The sequence below is a fragment of the Scophthalmus maximus genome, chromosome 21, assembly GCF_022379125.1.
Source record: "Scophthalmus maximus strain ysfricsl-2021 chromosome 21, ASM2237912v1, whole genome shotgun sequence".
In the NCBI taxonomy this organism is placed as follows: domain Eukaryota; kingdom Metazoa; phylum Chordata; class Actinopteri; order Pleuronectiformes; family Scophthalmidae; genus Scophthalmus; species Scophthalmus maximus.
The window spans coordinates 9,236,456-9,257,225 of record NC_061535.1 but is presented as its reverse complement, the minus strand read 5'-3'; the positions used below and the strand labels follow the sequence as shown (position 1 = coordinate 9,257,225).

Sequence of the window (20,770 nt, the reverse complement as noted above, 5' to 3'; positions counted from 1 at the left end):
AGTTTAACTATTTTGCTCTGTAAAAATGTGAGCACAAATGTCTGCAGTTTTCATTACTGATGCAGCCTGCCTCCCAAACTGCTTTGAACTACATTCAAAGTCAAAGCATTGGAATTATCTCCTCACTGTGAGTCGACCTATTCTCGATAGCACGTGGAAACCAATTCAGTCCTGCTGCCCAGATATGTGATGTGACTCCACTCTGGCAGGGGTGGGCAGAAATGAACAGCGCGATAAGGAAGTCCAGACCCAGTTGCCCACTGCCCGTCGCAGAAAGGCAGACGTGTGACAGATCATAAAATTAACAGGCGGCTCTTTTTTTGACATACAGAGGCACTGCACAAACAGAACTGCTGCCTAGAGATAGCAGGCAAGGCAATCACCACGAGGGGTGGGGGGATGGGGGATGAGGTAGGGCAGGGTAAAAGCAAACATCCTGCCAAGAACCATTTCCTGAAATGTTACTTATGTAGAAGTAAAATTCATGCTGCTGGCTTGTGCTATTTCGACAACAACAACAATCATATTTTAAATTTAAAATTTAAATGTATTAAACCTGCAACAAAAAGCACTTATATCCTCAAACCAACCTGGACAGGATTGGTCACATGCAATGGTCTGCACACCCATGAACACTCAACCGTGGACATGAGCTTTTGGTGCAAACTTATGACACTGTAGAAGTGAAAAGCATACGTTTGCCTTAAAGTAGACATATTATGCCTATTACCTTTCCTCCAGTTTGTTATATAGATTTTTTTGTGCATGTAAAAGACCCGCAAAGTCAAAAAGCCCAAAGTCCGCAGTAAAGGGAGCTCCTATCTCCGACAGGAAACACTGCTCCTGAAGCTCCTCGTCAGTACTCGCCAAATGTCAGGTAAACCAAGAGCGGAGGCCGACATTCTCTGGAAGTGGTTGACCAATCACAACAAAGGGGGCCAGCTAGCCAATAAGAGCAGACTGGGCTTCATTGGGAGATGGGGGCTTTAAAGAGACAGGATTGAACCGTTTGAGACAAAGGCTGGAAAGAGGAGATGCAGCAATGGACGGTATGAGGAAGCTGATGTGTTTACTGAACAAGTAATAACCCAAATTAAAATTATGAACATGAATAGGAGCATAATATGTCTCAATGTTGTTATTGATTTATGTGTTGCTTAGTTTTGACATCAAATTTACCCCAGAGCGTAAGTTGTTGTCTTCAGGGAGCTTGTCTCGTCTCACCAAGAGTTTATAATGCAAACATACTTAATGCACAATTATATAAACAGAGACAAGAAGAATATCATCACAGCCGGAACAAGAAATGTTTAGGGTTTGATAAATAACGTGCTAGGAGACTTTTTCCAATCAGACATTAATATCTTTCGCCAGTGTGACAAGTAAAAAGTGTAAACTGTGAAGCAATTGTGAGGAGAAATGGCTCCTTGTATCTGGATAGCAGCAGAAAGGTGTTTTTCCCCCCCTTTTTTTTTTTACATTCACTTTGGCAACCCGAGGTGCTTTTCTTTCAGATATAATTTAAAGATATCCATCTGCCATGTCTCCTCTCCAGGATGACCAACAGGCCTCGGCTGTGGCCATCTCTGCTCCAGCTGATAACCTATCACAAAGCAGGGACCCTGCATCGCTGCCGGCCAGAGCAGGGCAGTGTTTGGAGCATATTTTCTGCTTGGATGGACATAATGTTTTTGGTATTCTATGGACTCTGCTGCTGCTGCTGCTGATCTGAGTAAGGAGAAAATAGGAAAAGGTGACAGTGGGGAGATGTATAAATCTGCTTTCAGTGATGGAAGGTGAGAATGTGCGAACCAGTGAAGCAGGTAGGTTTCGGGCTCCAGGGTGTACAACCTGCGCTTGTGCCTTTGCCCCCTTACACCACTGAAATGTCAAATCTGCCCTTTACGCTCGGTTCAAATGTTATTATTTTTTATCACATACAGTTCAGTTGACTGTCACTCACCTCCCTCAGTCTTATTCGATCATTCTTTTTTTCTTATCTCGCTGCTGGCTTCAAGAACATCAAATCTTTATAACTGGAGCTTTCTGCCTACTACGTTTACTAGGGATCGACCGATATGGATATTTTAGGGCTGATGCCGATACCGTTTTCTTTTTTCATCAGCCTTAGCCGATGACCGATACGGACTGCTGATTTTCTTGAGCCGATATTTGGAGCCGACACTACTTTTGCTCCCTCAATTTACATTATAAAAATTACACAATGATGATAACAAATGTTACGAGTCTCAATTTACAAAAGGAACATTTATTGAACTTAAAAAAACAATATTTAACAAATAGTAAAAACAGGTGAGGTAGAACAAGGACGGCTGTCTGTAAATAATGCCGGGAAAAACTATCGGCAAGCGTGTATCGGCCGATGCCGATACACGTAAAAAACGAAAACAACCGATATATCGGTCGATCACTAACGTATACTTTATTTTTTCTCTCCCAATGCTGATGGCCAATTAACTTACAGTAGACTGTGTATTCATTTTGATATACAGGATTCATTTCACTTTCAAATGCTCGGTCTTGAAGGCTTAGTCATACTATTAAGTGGTTTAAAAAAATGTCATCCTTGCTAAAGTGCCAGTGTTTGAAGCTTGGTGACAGAGTGACTACTTGCAGGGCTACTTGGAAAACAACTGTAGCTTTGTACATATACACCATTAAGTTTTGTTTGTACTTTTATCATGCTTTTGATAAAGCAAAGCATGTACCATGGTGCAGTTGTCCAGACTCACATAATATATGCAGTAAAGACTTTAAAGGGATCACTAAAAGGCATTTCGGTCCCGATTAGCACCTGAGTTCTTGTGTTATGGCCAGAAACGTCTTTTGTGCGGTCACAGTGACCTTGATCTTTGAGCAAAATCTAATCAGTTCATCTTTAAGTGAACATTTCTGTCAAATGTGGAGGCAAATACATTTTCTAAAGGTGCGCTTGACACTAGTGTTCACAAAATTCAGCTTTGTAAGGTGCCAATTTAATGACAGCGGGAATAACTGAACACACTGTGACCATCTTCTCCCTCTTTGTCAAATCTGTTATTTCTCACAACAGTAACAATGTCTATCAGTTCCAGAAACAGATTCCGATCCCGTGCTACGAATATCAACCTCTTGTGCCCTGCCTTTTGTGGAACATGAGAAAGCTTTCGGTGATCACATTGGGGAACCGCCATCGCTTTCCTCAGTGACGAGTTCCATCTTGTGCTTTAGCGACAGGGATGTCTCTGTCTTCCCCAAACTGGTTGTCGATAACTTTGAAAGACAACGCTTTGGGGGGGAAACACTGCAGACTTTCCGCATGCCTCTGATAATATGGTCCAGCTTTTCTTTAATGTATTTAACACATATGACCTCAAACTGCTAGCAGATTACTTTGGCTGAAAGTGGCGCTTTGAAGTGGTCACAGGCCAAAGGATATGGCTGCATTTTCTGGGCGTCTTTCTTTATAAAGAGCACAATGAAACCAGCCAAACTCCTTCATCTTCTCAAACAGACCATATGTCCACTGTCACTGTGTTGCTCATCTGAGTTTTCCAGTTCGAATGACTTTGTGCAGCAGAATTCTCAACGTTGACTACTGTCACAAAGTGCCTTGTTTTCCACAATAGACAGGGGCAAGTTGCTATGAATAACTAAGTTGAACAATTTTGCGTTGGTGATAACTTCCTGCTGTGGATGAAGGCGGTTGTGGTTCTTTTGTGATGATTTTGTTCATCTGGTATTCTTCAAATCTGTAAGAGGTCAAGCGTATTAAACATACTTACAGAAAAGGCTTCATGGCCATGCGGGGACACTTTATACTTCTACTCTTAGATTTTAGAAGGATTTATTGTACCAGTACCAGTTTCTTTATAAATTTAAAATTTATACAAACAAAATATATGAGGGGCTCATAAAATGTGAAGATTTGGGAGTTCATTAATGTAATGATATCTTTCCGGCTAGCAAAATTATGAAATAATACATGTAATTAAAACTTTTTTCCACCCCAAGTGAAATCATACGTCATTGGTATTTAAGTCATCAAATTACTTGCTCGGGTCTGACAAGTCCAAGTCATTTGACCCGCGTCCACACCTCCTTGGCCACTATAACAAAACTGCCTCCTTGCCCAGCTCTGTTCCTATGGGGCTTGGACATTAAAAGCTCTCTGAGCTAGCTTCCTGTCAGTTGTTAATGGCGCCTTTAGTTCACAAAGTTTATTCAAGAGTATTTGCAACATCGACTCCTGTCTTGTAATAAACCATGTTCCTTTCAAGCAGCACTTTAAACTCCAACAGAAGAGGTTGAATAAAAGTGGATTGGACAACACAGTTAATGAGCTGCGATAGCTCTGACTGTTTTGATCTCTGCGCCTCTCAAAAGGTCGGCACTGTCGACAACGTTTGATGTTAGTTAGCAGCACACCTTCATTTGTCAAAGTTCATCAGAGGTGAGCGTGATGCGGAAGATTTGCGTGAATTTACTCTGCTACTACGATCCATTGATATGAATTGATGTTGTTGCAGAACTTGACTGTTTTAAATACCCATGTGACTGGGTCCGTTCTGTTTTCCAGCTTTACATTTTGACAACATGAATGTTGACATTCCCACAAATCATTGCTCACAATGTCACCGCATTGCATTGCCTGCATATTACAAGAAAACATCATCTTCAAAGCACTGCTTAATATGCATGACCCCGCCCCCCCAGCCACTCAGAAAGAGCGGGCTTCTCTCTTCACCAGAACCAGCACAGTCACAGTACCGTGAAGGGAGCACAGTTATGAAATGCCACATTGAATTTGGGCGTTATGTTGAGACACTGGAGTTGCCAGGCTCTGTGGGAATTAGAACGTAATGAAAGAAAAAAACTGCTCCTCACCATGGCCCCATCTTATTTGGGCCCCACAACCGTTTCTCATAATGCCGGGCCTCAGGGAGTCAAGTGCTCAGAGTGGTCCTCTCCCTGGGATTTTACGTGTGCCCCACGCTGTTGTCAGAATGATTTAGCTTTTACCTGGTGAGAGGTGCTTAACGTCACTCGGGCTTGTTCTCCACGACAGAAGGTGAGTGGGGAGGCTCGGTGAAGCTGCTTCCCAGGGACAAACCGTGCTGTTGAAAGACAAGACTTTCAGAAACTGACACTTTACAAGTTTTTTTTTAAATATATTTTTGGATGTGAAACAACACACAACGCGACAAACGTGCCTAATTTATGCATACACCAACGCATCTGTTTTTTCATCCTCTTCTTGCCAGACAGGCTCTCGTGCGCATGTGCTTCGCTCGATAATACTTGGGCCCACTTCAGCCGTGCAACATCCTGAGTGATGGCTCCCCCAGCAGCATTTTAAATGACTGTGCCCATAACCATTAGAAAATATGGAACATGAGCACTGCGGTAGCATTGAGAAACATACAATGCCGATTAATCAGGGAGGGGGGCCTTTCCCCTCCATGCTTGCTGCTGTATTGCATGGGCACAGGGGAGAACTCAGCGCTGAGGAGGCCAATAAAACAGCACACTCTCTTGGGGGAACCGAATGCTGCCAGACCGTCCGCTGTCGTGGAAGCCCGGTGATGAACAGGGCCATTAAAACTCGGCGACACCCAATACTGGATGTCTGCAGGAGACCGCGGGCCTGCTCTCATCTTGGCTTTTAGAGTCTGGCTAATTTTCTAGCGAGGAAATCTATGTGCAGGGTTCAATTCTAATGAAGTCATGGAACATGCATGTGAATAACCCGGAGAAATGTAATTCCATATCCATATGGGTGTTATGGGATGCCGCTGTGAGATAATTGCTAAAGATAAAATGACATCAATTCAAATTACTTTAGAGAACTCCAGAGCTTCCAGCATGACTCACTGTGCATTATGATTACCTGTTTGAGGAAAATAGAAATACTATAAAAAGGACCAAAGAAAAAGGAAAGGCTGGGTTTGTATTTAACTTGACAACATGGCCGACTGCCTAACAAGGAGCTCGGGGGAATAACATGTTAAGTGGAGTTGTGAGCTGGAGTCCTGCCCCGTTGTGTCGATGTTTATTGCCCACAAACATGCAGGCAACACACTCCCTCTACCTTACCCTGCACATGAAAGCCTGGCCCGATTTCAAAGTTTCCAAAGAGAGCACAGTCTGCAAAACACCTGCAAGATAACACTCAGGGAGGATTAAACTGCCATTTGACTCTCTCTCTCCCTTTCTCTCGCCGTCTCCCTCTGCCTCGCTCTCTCTTTTCATCGGTCGAGTCTCAAGCAAAGACTGCGACCGTGGCATTCCTGCTGGCTCCGAAAGCCGAATTGCTGATATCATTCAGAGGTGAGCCCCTCGGATTTGTTTACTTAATCCAATATTTATGCTCTGTGCATGTTAGTGAATGCAAAACAGTTTGTGTCTCCCACAAACAAGACACACACGGTCCCCAGATAAATGCAAAAATATATAAATAAATAAATAAATAAATAAAGGAACGGTTGGGGAGGGGGAAAAAAAGAATAAAAAATGGGAAAATAAGAGTATTAGGGGGAAATTCTGCGGGCCGTGTCTGCGGCTCGTGGCAAAGCAGATAGCTGCCGACGAACTTGGGAGGAATTATCATGGTGAGAAAGCTAAATGGTTGAACATCTCCACTCTTCATGTCCACCACTGCTTGTTGGGAAAGTAACGTGCGAGTGTGGCGAGAGCTTAGTCAAACTGCAGAAGAGGTGTGCGTCAAAAAGTGTTGAAGTTTCTTTGTCTGCAAGTAAAAATAAAAAGACACTTAAAATGAAACTTAAAATTCAACAGCCAACAAAGACGTATTATTCCACACGGCTGTGGATTGACAGCCCAGACTAATCTAGCTAATATGAGGGTGATGCTACAACCCCTCGAGGAAATATCCCATCTAAAACCGCATCTGAAATATTCTCCCATTCCTTTGATCTCATCTGATCTTCTCCGCGGGGGAAGCTGTGTCTGTGGCTGTCTGTGTCTGTTGCCGTATCCATGCTTCTCATCGAGAGGCCTCTGGCTCCCCTCTGCACCCTCCATGTCCAGATCATGTCCAGATGAATTGGTCAAGGGCCTCATCTGCCACTGATCTCCTGCAGCAGTCGCCTTGAAGACTGGTCATGCTGCCTCGTAGGGAGCCTGACATGGCTCCAGGGAGGACGGCAGGACCGATGCTACGGCCGTCAGTGATTCACCCGCAGCCTGGCTGGCAACTGATCATTACCACTTGTTCCATTTTCGGAAAGAAAAGCTTTTTACTGGAGTATTTCACACTGAGGAAAACATATGGCTGTATGTGTGGATAAGTGTGTTAGCGTAAAATGACTAATCATCACATTTTTTTTTTTTGTTATCTTTGACCGTTTTCAAGAAAGCCAGAGTCAGTGTCTGTGGATTTGCAGACACTCCAGTCAGTTAATAGGGTCAATGAAGTGGACAGGGTACCAGATGACGATGGCCAAAAATCCAGGGGTGCTCGGGTAACTTGTGGACTAGAGGGTCTGTCTTCTAGGAACTGGGAGATGTCGGAGGAAGTGGCCCTCTCTCTGACGTGAGGCTCCAGAAAGCTCATGATGGATGATTGTCTTCGGTGCTGGTCTTCATCTCTTTACTAAATGTGTCCCTGAGATTTAGGTGACGGACAGGGGGGATAGGGGGAACACATAACAAAACCCTCAACCCAAACCATATGTCATATAGGCCTACCTACAATAACTTTCCTGCCACAAGCCATAACACTTTATAACTCCTCACCTCTGGCTGACAGATAGACGTTTTTTAAACAAAAGAGCAAACATAAATCCCGGCGCATTTGCACTACTTCCACCGTTAATACTTAATGTAAATTCTTTACATTTTATTATTCTTATTCTCTATATTTTTTGCAATTTTATATTCTAAATTCATTTGTGTATATATTGTATATATTTTTAATGTGTGCTGTGTAAAACGTGCTGCTGCCACACCGGAATTTCCCAGCTTGGGATGAATAAAGTATCTATCTATCTATCACACCTGCCTTCCTCAAATGTAATCTTTTTTAGATTTAGACACACACATTATTAGTTCTTCCACCATTTTCCCTTTCATTCTGAATTCCTCATTCCTGTTAACCATGCAGGCCTTTGTCTCAGCATTTGTCTCGGCGCGCAGTGGTCAGAGTTCAACTGAGCTCGCGGAGAGGCGCCCTTGTGCGTGCACTTTGCTCGGCGCAGCGACAAACCGTCGCGGCGCGCTGAAAGCCATCGGAAATAATGGGCTTCGGAGCACAGTGGTGCTGTCGACACATTGTGTCTGAAAGCCCCATTAGGCGGAAACCAAGGTTGTCTGCAGATACATGCAAATGCTCTGCCCGTGTGTGCAGAGGCCCACCTCACGCCGTGTCTCCACAGAACACGTGTTGTGCTGCTCTGTTAGCAGGAGCACCAGCAGCTTCCATGCTCCACCACGTCTACACAGGAGATCCTCGGGCACGGCGCTCAGACCTCCGCTGTAGTCATGTGCATGAAATGAAAATGATAGACTTTAAGTGTAAAATACTCGAGTGTATGATGGAAGAAAAGAACAAACGTTACACAGCTTGCTTAGACAGCTGGATTGATTCAAATAGAAGCGTATCTGTTCCATCAGATGCGCCTGAACAACGTGGCTGAAATGCTTTCTGTGAAGACATGCCATGAATCTCAGCAGCAGAAGTTCCTCTGTGAAGAGGCAGGAAAAAAAGCCAATGTGATTTAAAAAGAGTATAAAAGAAACAGCCCCGCAAACATCTTTGTAAAAACTCATGATATGGTGCAGCATGGAGAAGCAGGTTTCAACCTTTACTTCAAGTGCTGTGCACCTGAGAGGAACTGAAAGGCACACGGAGGCGTTCATAGCCACGGTGCTGTGCAGAAAATTTTTCAGGAATTGGTCCCTGCTTGGTTCGCATGCATGGAAAAATCTAACTAATTAAAAAATATATTTAAAAAATCTGCACAGAAAATGAGAAGCCAGGGTTTCTTAAATATATGCACATATTGTACATCTAAAACATCAATCCCTTTAACAGCTCGTGCGTTTACTTTGCCATGACCTCAGGCATGAGGATGTGCACAATGAGGTACGTCATGTAGACTTAAGCTAAATGAGTTGCAGGGGCAATATTTATCATCAAAGGACTTTCTAATTACTCTTGATACTTTAACATGTTGAAGATACGACCACGAATATGAACTTTAGCAGTTATCGCCTTCGTGTAGCCGAGGCAGAATTAAGGCCCGGGCCCGCACATAATCACTTGGCACGGGCAATTACAAAAATAATTAGAATATTAATTAAAATTCCTCATTAGTGCACCCTGTTGTTTTACGAAATGAGTTTAATGATAGGGAGGCCTCTGGTCATCATCCTTCCCAGTGGGCGCGCAGTTTGCCCCGAGAGCAGGAGGGAGAGAAACAGGGACTATATCGAGAGGCGGAAGAGAGAGAAAATCAAACAGAAAAAAAGAGGCGGAGTCGTATAGGATCTGGCAAACAAAATAAATTAAAAAAATAAGGATAAAGGACGGACATGTTTAATTGTGAGCTAGGGGGTATTTACATAGTTAATATCCAACCCAGATTTGTAAGCATGACTTTATAATGAGATCGTATTCCCGGGCAGGGTGATGAGGAGACTGTCATTATATTATCTGGGGTCGGTCTGAATCAGGGGAAGAACAATATGGTTCGATGCTTTTGTGCTACTTCCTGCCTCTAATATGTGCTTTTGGAATCCTGCTCTACGGCATGTATCTCATTTAGATTCTGCATCTTTCATTCAGCCCTCTAAGCTTATTATCTACTATATTTCCTTTCAGGATGAGGCCACGCCGCATACCATGAAACAACGTGTTTGTAAATTCAGTTAGAATGGGATCTTTCAATAAGCCCTGCTCTTGTGTTGTTTTTTTTCCTCTCTCAAAAATGAATGTTTCCTTCCATTCCCACCACCAGCGGCAGCATGTTGTGTCTCACCCCGGAGCAGACAAGCAAAGAGGCAAAGTGTAGAAGCAGAAGACCTATTCATTTGACGGGAAGGTTAGTGAATAATCAGCGCAGGCCCCCGTGACACCGCATTGCACTGGAGACCGGGCCAGGTGCTCTGGTTCACAAAGTTATTTATTAACCGCATGCAAATTTATTCCGCTGCCACAGCTGCCATTCCCACGGACATCTCACAGTCGCCGCGCAGACACTCTGCGTGTTCATCGTCTCTTTCTGTCCCGTAGTCGTAATCTCTCACCGTCTCGCTTGTTCTCATTTGTTATTTTTCCACCCGCCACCCCCTCCTCCTCACCCCTTTTTTGGGGGGATTTGCGCAGATTGCACGTCCCAAATAAACAAAAGAAGGATAGTCTTGAATTCCTTCTGATGCCAGATGAGTTCATGAGATGACACAGATATTGAAATGTGTTGACAGCCACAGTCATGGGACATTGAGTCCTAGTTTTGCAGCATGTGTTCATACTGATATATATATATATATATTTTTCTGTCTGAACTTTTATTTCCACCGTTAATTTAAAAGTAAAATCCCTGTCACAAGTCTTCTGATGTAAGCTGTCAGTGCATGCGATAACGCCACCTCCTTTCCGACATTTGTCGGCTTGAGCCTCTGGATGGGAATAAACAAGCTTTTTCGTAACCGACACACAATAACACACAGCACAATGACATGTCAGACATCAAAGCAATCCCATTGGCTACCCAAGGAAACCCATTTCACTTCAAATCAGCCTGCGCACAAACACTTTACAAACGCTTTCCATTTGACTCCCTTAAAAAAAAAACATGTCATCATGTTTGACAAACAAACCCACATGGGTAAATACGTGCACACATCCCCTCTGTGTGCGAGCCTTAACGGTGGCGATTGCCAATTTGCATGAGTGACTTGAGGTGTCTAAACAGAGCGCTGCCTATTATAGCACTCTATTGATACCACTGACTTGTGTGCCTCCTCCGAGTGCAAAGAAACGCCTTTCATCTTTTGTCACGGCACACAATACTGCTTGTATTGTGGCGGGGGGGGGTTTCAGCAGGAAAGCTGAAATGATGAGATGTTCCAACGTGCTATTGTATGTTTTCCCATCAAGTTTCCATACGCAGCTGACAAATGACTGTACAGGCCTCGGATGCTGCAAGAGCCCATTCTCTGGGCGCTGCAACTTCCCTGTTTACATATTCAGGCAAGGCACGTTGATGCAAGAGTGAATGATAATGCACTTGCCTGGGGGCAGTGTGCTCCGCAGTATCAGGCGCACATCCCAGTATCCCACTATTCAGCGACGTCAACCCGGAGAAACAAAGAGGCCATAGCCAAAGAAAAAGCAGCGTCGGACTGCCTTTCACCACCTCTCCCAGTGAATGACAGTTTGAGACCTTGCCCGTGGAAAATGCCACGCAGACAGAGATGACTGAGGCAGAAGAGGACAAGGTCCCAGATCTGCCACACATTACCCATTCGTCTGCATATTGATGCGATTGTGTTCTCGCAACTGCATATGCATACATGCAAACTAACTGATGGAATCATTTTTCAAGCAAAAAAAAGGATGAGGATTTGCTCTGTGTTTCTATCATATATGATAGTAAATTAATTATTTTTCAGTTTGGACTGTTTGCCAGAAAAATAAAGATTTAAGGACATCAGAGTGGGCTTTGGGAAAAATTGCCATGGGCATTTATTTCCAGACTACACGCTTCCTTAATCAGTTAACGCATTTTCACTCCTAAGTCGTCACATGGATGCTTGGTCAGGGCCCCTTTGGAAAAAGTTTTTTTTTTTTTTAATCTAAGAACATTTAGTGCCATTTTGCTGCATGAATGTGGCAGTACATTTTTTTTTTAATGGCAGACGAGTCACCAAGGGGTGGTTGGGGAGGAGGGTGGGAACACAAAGCACATGACTGTTTATACCAGAGACCAGGGTGTAGATCCAGACTCCGGTCTGTCTAGGGTTAAGTTTAGGCAATAACAGCGAGAAAAAAATCTATCCTTTATTGGATTTTAAGGACAAATTCAACATCAAAGCATGCAGCCATGTTGGAGTTGGCCAATTGAAAGCAACTGTAACTCACTGATTGATCAACTTCATCATATCACTGCACTATGACCCTGTACATTAAGGTGGTAAAAGGCGATGGGGAGGCTGTCGGCACAGTCGCCTCCACCTCCCCCTCACCCCATCGCTCATAAACCACCCCCTCCGGTTTTTAACTGAAAGGAGCTCTCTGCGCGTTGACCTTGCCATGTTCCATTGATTTGGGTACTTGAAGCTCAGGTTGTCTGCATTTATTAAGATTGGAAGCAGACTGGGGGGTTGGTTGGAGTTGACGAGTCTGACACCAGACACCAGGTACCTTCCCCTGATGCTCTCAGGTCTTCTGATATAAGTCTAATAGGCTCCGACAGGCTCTCTAAATGGAAAATGTTAATGACCCAGTATGTTCGCAGGTTGTTACTTACTCTAGCTGATATTATCAAAGGGTTTGACAGGGGGGGTCGGAGGATACTAAAATGTGACTGGATAGCCAACAAACACGATCGCTAGGTATATCAGCGATGGTGCTGAACAAAGGGAAATGCAAAAGCATGTGGGAGTGTACCATTTGTATCAGGCACAACAATATGCAATTATGGGCTCTCGATCAATTAATTTAATCAATTGTAGGTAGATTTTAATGTAAAGGATTTAGCTGTACATTTTAGTTTCAATAAAAACAGTGAATTATTTTAAATGTTAGAGAGTAAATCTTTAGCTGCACTCATTTATGCATTCATCACAAAATTGTTCAACGATTTGATCAAACATAGACAACTTAATATGTTGACAACATTCATCAGCATGTTAAAAAAACTCTACCTTGGTAAAAAAAAAAATTACTTTGCTGCAAGAAAGGGATAAAATTACTTGAGTGTCCTATTCATTTTTAGCATAATTTCAGTGAGATGGAATATTGTTCAAATTGGCAGTGCGGACTCCGAAAATTGCAGTTGCTCTCAGGCTTCTAATCAAGGGAGTACAAGTCACTATCTGTCGTCACTGCTCTCTTCGGCACAAGTGACCTTAAAAGAGCTAAATCCAGTCACCGTTAGCAACTAAACCCATAGAATTAGACATCAAATTCAGCACAATTTCAGGACAATTTAAATCCATTTTCTAAAAGTCAGCTTCCTGCTGAGTAGGTAAGAAGAAGGAGTTATTTTTTTGTTCTGGTGTGGACTCAAAAGCAGTCTGTCAGGAGATTGTGGCAGATTTGTTCAAATGGCTTTTGTGTGTTGACAGGTCAGGTCTGGTCAAGGCAGGTACAGCTGTTGTGTGTTGGATGGTTGATGATCAACCAGTCAGATATGGGTAATGGTTTCATCAAGCATGTGCTAGGGAGTGGAACAGTTACTGCTTCTGTTAAGACCACGTTTTCCTGGACACCCATGTGAATCTTGCCTCTGCTGAAACAACATGATGCAAAGGTCCAGCAGCGAAGACGGCACTTTCATATTACTGAACTTCTAATCTTTCCAAACAGTTTCTAATCATTTTTTGTTGTTACAACTCAACCTGCCTTAAGGAAAGAGAGCAGAATAGAATATACTTAAAACAGACTTGGCAGTGGAGATCAGGATAGGGACTTTTCCTCTAGCATTACAACTATCTTTCCATAACTTTAACATAAATAGGGATGTCAGCTCATATACGGGTTTGGAAATGCAAGAAAAAATAAGATAAGAGATCAGATAAGATATTCCTTTATTAGTCTTACAATGGAGAAATTGTGAATGCAAAATTTTTAAATGTTTAGTTTGTGGGGCCTTTTGTCATTTTAGTAGAAAGATAGTAAAATCCACCTAGTATATTTTGGTGTGGGAGGACTGTTTACTGTGTTGGTCCCTGGACTTCTCAGCAAAACCATAACAGGTATTCAGGATTACAATCAGAATCAGACACGCTCTTATTAGCCAAGAACACCGTGTAGAGACATGCTGCACAAGGAATTTGACTGCTGTTCTCTGTAGCTCTTGGTATAGGAAAAACACAGGAGGAGGCCAAATTTACAAGATCATACAACTAAACAAAGATATCAAGTAGTTCATCTTGATATGCGTGGCTGATTTAATGTTTCATGAGACTCGAGGCATGTGGACAGAAACTTGCTTATTTGTGCTGTGAGGCAAAAACCACAAGACCTAACGAAACTGGAAGCTTAAAAAACGGTAGTGGTACTATCAAAAAACAAAACCCATAACTGACAAATACACAGCAAATACAAAGCACGTTGCCATACAACACCCTTTTACATTCTGCTCTGTGCTTTCAATGTAAACCAAAGGTCATTCCAGAAAAACTTAAAATGCATGACTTGAGTCGTTGTTCCTTCATGTTCTAAAAGTAGCTCTTGTACTTGTCACAAACTAACATCAACTTCAGGTTTGAATTAATTATTTAAGATCCCAGCTCGTTCCTCCAGTCCATCTGGGATAATCACTTCCTCAAAAAAGTTCCCAAAACCCGGACCCGTTGATTCGATTCCCTGAGCTGAAATTGAGCCCGAGCTTATCTAAAATTTGAATCGTGTGTTTGGTTTGTTCAGAAAGGTTACGGCCCCATGTCTGTAACTTAAAGTCATTATTGAATGACTTAAGTTTAGAATCCTTTGGCAGAGAAAGGTGGATGCTTTATTGCTCATGAGGAAGTCATTTCCAGAGAGTCATTGCTGCTCTCTCTGTCGACCTCTCGTTGTCCCGTGGTTCTTTTACTTTAGTGGCCAAGTCTGGTTCCAAGAAGGCCCAAGATCCAATTTTAGGCAGTGGTGCTCCACATTTTCTATGCTGCTATGTTGCCCGGCACCTGTTGATTCACATGCTGTCTGATTTGGCCTTTTGCCTCAACTGCTCAAACAAGCTGTGTCACACACTGCACACAGATGCCAAATTTGAAAACTTAATTTAACGTCAATTAATTTAAGTTTTCATTTCACTTTAACATAAGAAATCCTTCTCTAATACTTTTATAATGAAAGAAGGGGGACATTTTTCGAGTTTGAAGTAGTTTTTTGTCCATGAGGGTCTTGAAGAAGGGGCAACTGGGCTTAGAACCAGGTCCTGATACAGTAACTATGACCTGGATGAATGAGAATCTCCGAAGACATAAAGCATTTTGTTGGAATACATATGGAAATAAAACTTTGCAGCTGCTGCAAAAGATCATCAGGGGCAGTACAGACTAAGGAAAAAATATATTTTTGAAAAAAAATGTTTTTTTACGGCAGTGCACAGCTAATCATACACAAGAGTCACCTGGTTCCATGCACTCATGCTATTTCAGGCACCGAGTGTCCCTCGACCTCCTAAAAGCTAATCTCTATTGATTTTTCCCTCCAAACATCTGTCCTATTAGTATGTTCTCATACAATCTCTGATGAGGCCTATTTTCCAAGATGAGCTGGAGCAAAGCAGACAGCCATAACAACACAACCCCATTAATGTAACCCTGAAAGGTACCTACAAGTAGATGGAAAAGGATGGAGGAAGTAAACAGGGGGGCCACAGGATGAAATGGAAATAGCCATGAAATAAAAGGAGTTCAAATCATGACCAATGTTGGTTCTGGGTTGAGAGTGGCCTCGCACTTGCTGCAATCAGTATTCATTTGGTCGGGGCCTTTATCGAAGTAGGATGGGCTCCATATTACCAAGGTAACTAATTTCTATCATTTTCAAACAGCTGGGAGAGGACGGGTGAGTTGGGAGGGGAGATGGAGAGCGGTGGAGGTAAGTAGCTGTTGATCACAACTGTACAGCCCCTGTAATTTGTCCAGGCATACATTTGTCAAAGGTTAAAACAAAGAGCCTTTTTTCTTTTTTGCATATACCCTGTGTTTTCATTATTAACATTGTAACAAAAAGAGGGATAAGATAGTGAAAATGGTTTGGGGAAAGAAAAAACAATCTGATTGCTGGAAAGCTTTGGGCAATTTCGGTCAAATGGCTTCTTTTATTGCACAATAGGTTGGAGAACAATATCAAGAAGAAATGACAAAGGCTCTCTTGCTTTCAACAATTGCTCTCTTCAACCTCTTTAAGCATATTTCTCAGGTCCTTTGTGTTCCTTCTTAACCACACTTCCCCTCTTAGCTGTCAAATTGTGGATTTTTGTGGTGTCACCACTCCAGCATGTGCTTCACTTAAATAGTATTAATATTTAATATTCCCATTCCCCTAGATAAGGGAACGGAAGTCCTTACGTTGAAAAGATCATAATGTCACCAACCGGCAGGGACAATTATCCTCGTTCTCCCCCTGCTCCTGTGTCAAACCGCACTAACCAAAGTTACACCTCTCACCTCTGTCTTGTTCTACATGTGAACATGACTCTGCTCAGTCAGTTACTACAGGTTGAGAATGTCACAAAAAAAAAAACACCTGGCAGAACAGAGAGAAAGACAGAGAGCACAGAGAGGGGTCTATATCCGGATTTACTGGTGAAAATAGAAGATGAGGAAGTGTTTGATTCCATTTAAAAAAAGGTTATGGTAGCAATGGGAAGTATAGGGGAATCACTGTTACAGAGGAGGAGGGGAAGTGAGACGAGAAGCATGAATCATATAGAAATTGTGTGCGTGCTGGAGCCTCTGAAACAGCTGTGCAGCGCCTCATAAATGCACCATGGAGACAGGTGCTCCCTTAACATCCATGCCAAAAGGAGAGGCCCTATTTCATGTGGCGCTGTGGGACGGGGCGGAGGCGATTCACGGTTCATCTCCACTGACCCGTCTGTCCTTCAAGAAGATTAGCCGGTGCACAAAAACTCGGGAGCCAAAATGGAGGCCGGCCCGGGGCCGTGGATGTCTGGTGCGAGTACTTTTTTCTGATGTTTGGGGGAGGGAGACATGTAATCAGTGCTTCAAAACACAGCGGAGTGAAGCAATACAAGAAGTACTGATGCGCAAAAACCGGCCTGCACGCTTAATGCAGAAGCCTTCACTAGTCTCAACAGCTCTTCAATCAAACTGATGCAATTGCCCTTTTTACAAATGCACCGAGTCAGTGACAGGCCCCCGGCACCCCGCGAATTAAAATGAAGTCTGATTTCAATATGAAAGTGAGCTTTGCACATAATGAAGCTCAAAGGGGACCCAGAATTTGACACACACCGATAGTTGAGATCCAGTGCTCTTTTACATGCTGATGTCCCAGCTCTACATTTATATATATTCAATTTTTTTGCTTTAGTTTTATGTTTCCCATATATTACACATGACTGGGAGTTGAGATAATAAGGTTTCAGCCCAGTGGCAGCAGGACAGATACATACATGTCCCTGTGCTGCTGTGACTCAAGTGAATCCAACACCATACACCAGGACAGAAGGTTTTAAAACTTCTGAGAAGATTAACATAATTTTTCTCTGAAATGTAATACCAGGCACATGTATTTGCCAACTGTGCTTTCTGAAGCATTCTGAGGCTTCACTCATTTTTGACTGCACATACTATGCTGAGACAAGGTCTCAGCTAGGCACCGCAGCAGGTCATACAGTATATACAACAAGAGAAAAAGTAAACCTAACATAAGTCTATGACTTCTACGTTTTTCTCAGCTTCTCAGAACTTAACATTTATTCGGATGGATGACTGAAAATGTGGAGCTCGCGAAGGCTTTAGAAGTTAGGAGGTTAGCAGGTTGGTATATATGACATATCCTATATGGTACATATCCTGTCAAATTATGCTATTTCTGTCGAGTTACCCACATGGAAGCTGGTTGAAGTTGAAGATGACTGTACGCTTAGACTAATTTGAACAAAGATTAACATCCATAAAAAAATTACATTTGACAGAATCTGATAGTGATGTTGATCAATAACAATGACTTTATAAATACTTTTCCAGCTGGGAAGATTGGAAAGTCATTGTGAAACCAAAAAAAACAACTAATAATCAACATTCCAGTGTTTAGCCTTGCTTCTGCATCCTGAACTCATCAGCTAGTGGAATCATTCTTGAAATGCAGACAGTCACTTTAGACTTTTTTTAATTGTAAAAATGATCCAAGGTCACTTAATGAGCCATCATTGCTGTTAAATGATGACAAATTGGCAGCAGAAGCTTAGAAATAAGATTCCGGTCCTTTTTATGTTCAATCACTTTCTTATTGTGAGGCACAAGACACGTATTACAAGTTTATTGTGACAGTGTGTGGGATGAAATATTGTCCATCTAAATGTATTGCTTTGGAACCGATAATAACTTTTTTTAATTGAAACTGATTTGGCTTCAGAATGGCTGAGAAGAGCATTCATTCAAAATGAAGCAGCCTGAAAATTGGGAAACAATTGGGTATTAGAGGGATCTGAAAACACATTCACTTGAAAGGGGCAGCGTAATGACATGATTAGCCATGTTCCACAAGAGCACTGTTCATATGATGCCTGCTCACGTGCTTGAGTCTTCACAGCACAGGAAGTCATCCCCTGCTAGTCGCTAGGTCATAACACTATGGAGCCATAGCCAAAAGGATGGCCTAATGGCGTCTGACTGACGTCTTCATGTCACATAAAGCTTCATTAGCCATGCCTCTGTCTGCGCCTCGACAGGTCAAAGCCATTACTGCGCAGCATTGCCAAAGACAATAGCATGTGTCGAGGTACCACTCCTCTATTGGATTAGGAAGTGGAAGAGAAAGAAAGGTGATACCCTATAACGACGTGTCGCGGCTGCCTGAAAAAAGCCACAGTCTGTGATGAATCGCAATGTTTGGCCTCATAAATTATAATTATTTTGAGCCAGCACGGTTTGAGCGAGCCACTTAGCATCGCAGCATCTATCAGTGCGCCCATATGGCACAGAGATTAACTCTGGACTGTTTTGTTTTTTTTCCCCTCCTCAGAAAAATGACACAAGGACGAGGAAATCAGAGTGATGTGGTTAAGGGAGCAAAGTGGCCGCAGTGCTTATATGAATCCAGCAGCGTATAAAATTGTCTTTGAATAACAAAAATCAATCTCGAAATAAAATCATTAAGCTGTGTTTCCATATGATCTTTGTTTCTGCCTGCAAATTATTCTCACCATAGACAGCCACTTCTTGATTGGGGATTCTCACAAAAACAGTATATAATATTTTATATATATATATATATATATATATATATATATATATATATATATATATATATATATATCATATAATAAATATTGATTTTGAAATATATAGAGAGCTGATATTCACAGATACAAACAGGACCTGAAGTTGAGCTTATAACTGAAACAAGGACGTCAAGATTTATAAAAACCACACCTAAAAAGCTGAGGGGAACAACACTGGTTTTGATTAGACATGCTGGCACAAAACGGCATGTTTTCCAATAAATTCTCTACTAACAACTGTTTCTGGTTTGTCCTCACAGTACATTTTGCTATTGTGCAGCTGCGCCGATAAAATAACATTTCTGTGTTCGTCAAGTTCGATTGAGATCCTGGTCTAAGAAACTCAGGACAGTTTTATTCTGGAGGTATTCTGGAAATATAAGTAGACCCCAAAATTCCACATACTTTTTTACAACTTTCTGTACGGGTGGCACGATCTGAATTCTTTTCACATGTGGTTTAGTTTAAATTCCAATCTATTGTGAACGTGCCTCGCGTTGCATCAAAAATGAAAAGCCTGGTATGATGCTTACAAAATCCCACTTGAGCAGAGCGACACATGCTCAGACAGGCTTCTGGAGCCAACACTTGTACTGGGTTTCGTAATTTCCAATTAGCGTGCAATTCCAAGTCTTAATTCAATCCCAGGGAAACTCATTTGCCAATTCATGTGGCAAGCCGTGCCTCGTCTAAAAATAACCATTGGAGACATCTACGAGTGAACGTGTTATTGTCAGCCCTGGCCGCATTGGCTGGAGCTGGCAGATGTCTGCGGTAGAGAGACCTAACCAGGTCAGAAAAAGGAGAAGGGAGGAGAATCGCAGAAAGTAGCAGGGAGGCAAAACCAAGTGAGGGGGGAAAAAAGGAAGGACAAATTGGAGAGTTATGATCCAAACTGAGGAAAAAAATGCTGCGTCCCACCTCAGGCTGGCACCTGTCCAGAGGCTCATCCACTGCTTCCCTGATGTTTTGATGTGACCAGACAGCGGACCACGGGGCGCACGCTGCTGCGGTAGCAGCTCCTGACATCTTCCCGGTGGTTCGCCTGCCCCACCAGGCAGCCGGCAATGGGAGACGACCTGTTGTTTGACACACTGAAGGAGCTTTGGCCTCGGGACAATGCGACTGCATGCTGTAGTTTTTCCTCTCCAGTCAGAGTGATTTGAAACCTTGCAATTTTCAGATCAGCTTTGATGCATTATGATTCGGCAATAGGCTTAAAAGAAAGAGAGAAAACTCCAAACAGGTGCTGGCAATTTCTCATGGCTGGCTGTGCGAATAAGCAGGTTGTTTCAATTCTTTTATTAACGCCATCCAAAAGTAATTTACTCAAAATGTTAAAAGGATGGTTTGTGAAATGTTAATGCCAGCGCTCAGTGGTACAGAAACATTTACCAGCACAGTCTAAATAATGACAACACGAGGAACCTGACGGGGAGATCGTAGCAGGAGTAATGAAAAAATAAACTTGTGTCGTAATTTCTCGGCACACAAGTGGACTATTAATCATTCAAGAGCATCAAGTATTTCTGTTCATGCACCACTAGACTATAGAAATGTGTTAATGCGTTAATTAGTTGTCACATTGGACAGGACTG

At 42.6% G+C, this 20,770-nt stretch overlaps 1 protein-coding gene and 1 long non-coding RNA gene across 2 annotated transcripts in view; one reads left to right on the top strand and one right to left on the bottom strand.

Moving 5' to 3' along the window:
• Positions 1 to 20,770, bottom strand: part of nrp1a (neuropilin 1a) — a 166,709-nt gene that overhangs the window by 112,752 nt on the left and 33,187 nt on the right. The window lies entirely within an intron of this gene.
• LOC118291262 lies at positions 4,791 to 7,960 on the top strand. Its single transcript, XR_004786588.2, has 3 exons — positions 4,791 to 5,071; positions 6,261 to 6,330; positions 7,051 to 7,960. It is a non-coding gene; the product is annotated as an uncharacterized LOC118291262 (long non-coding RNA).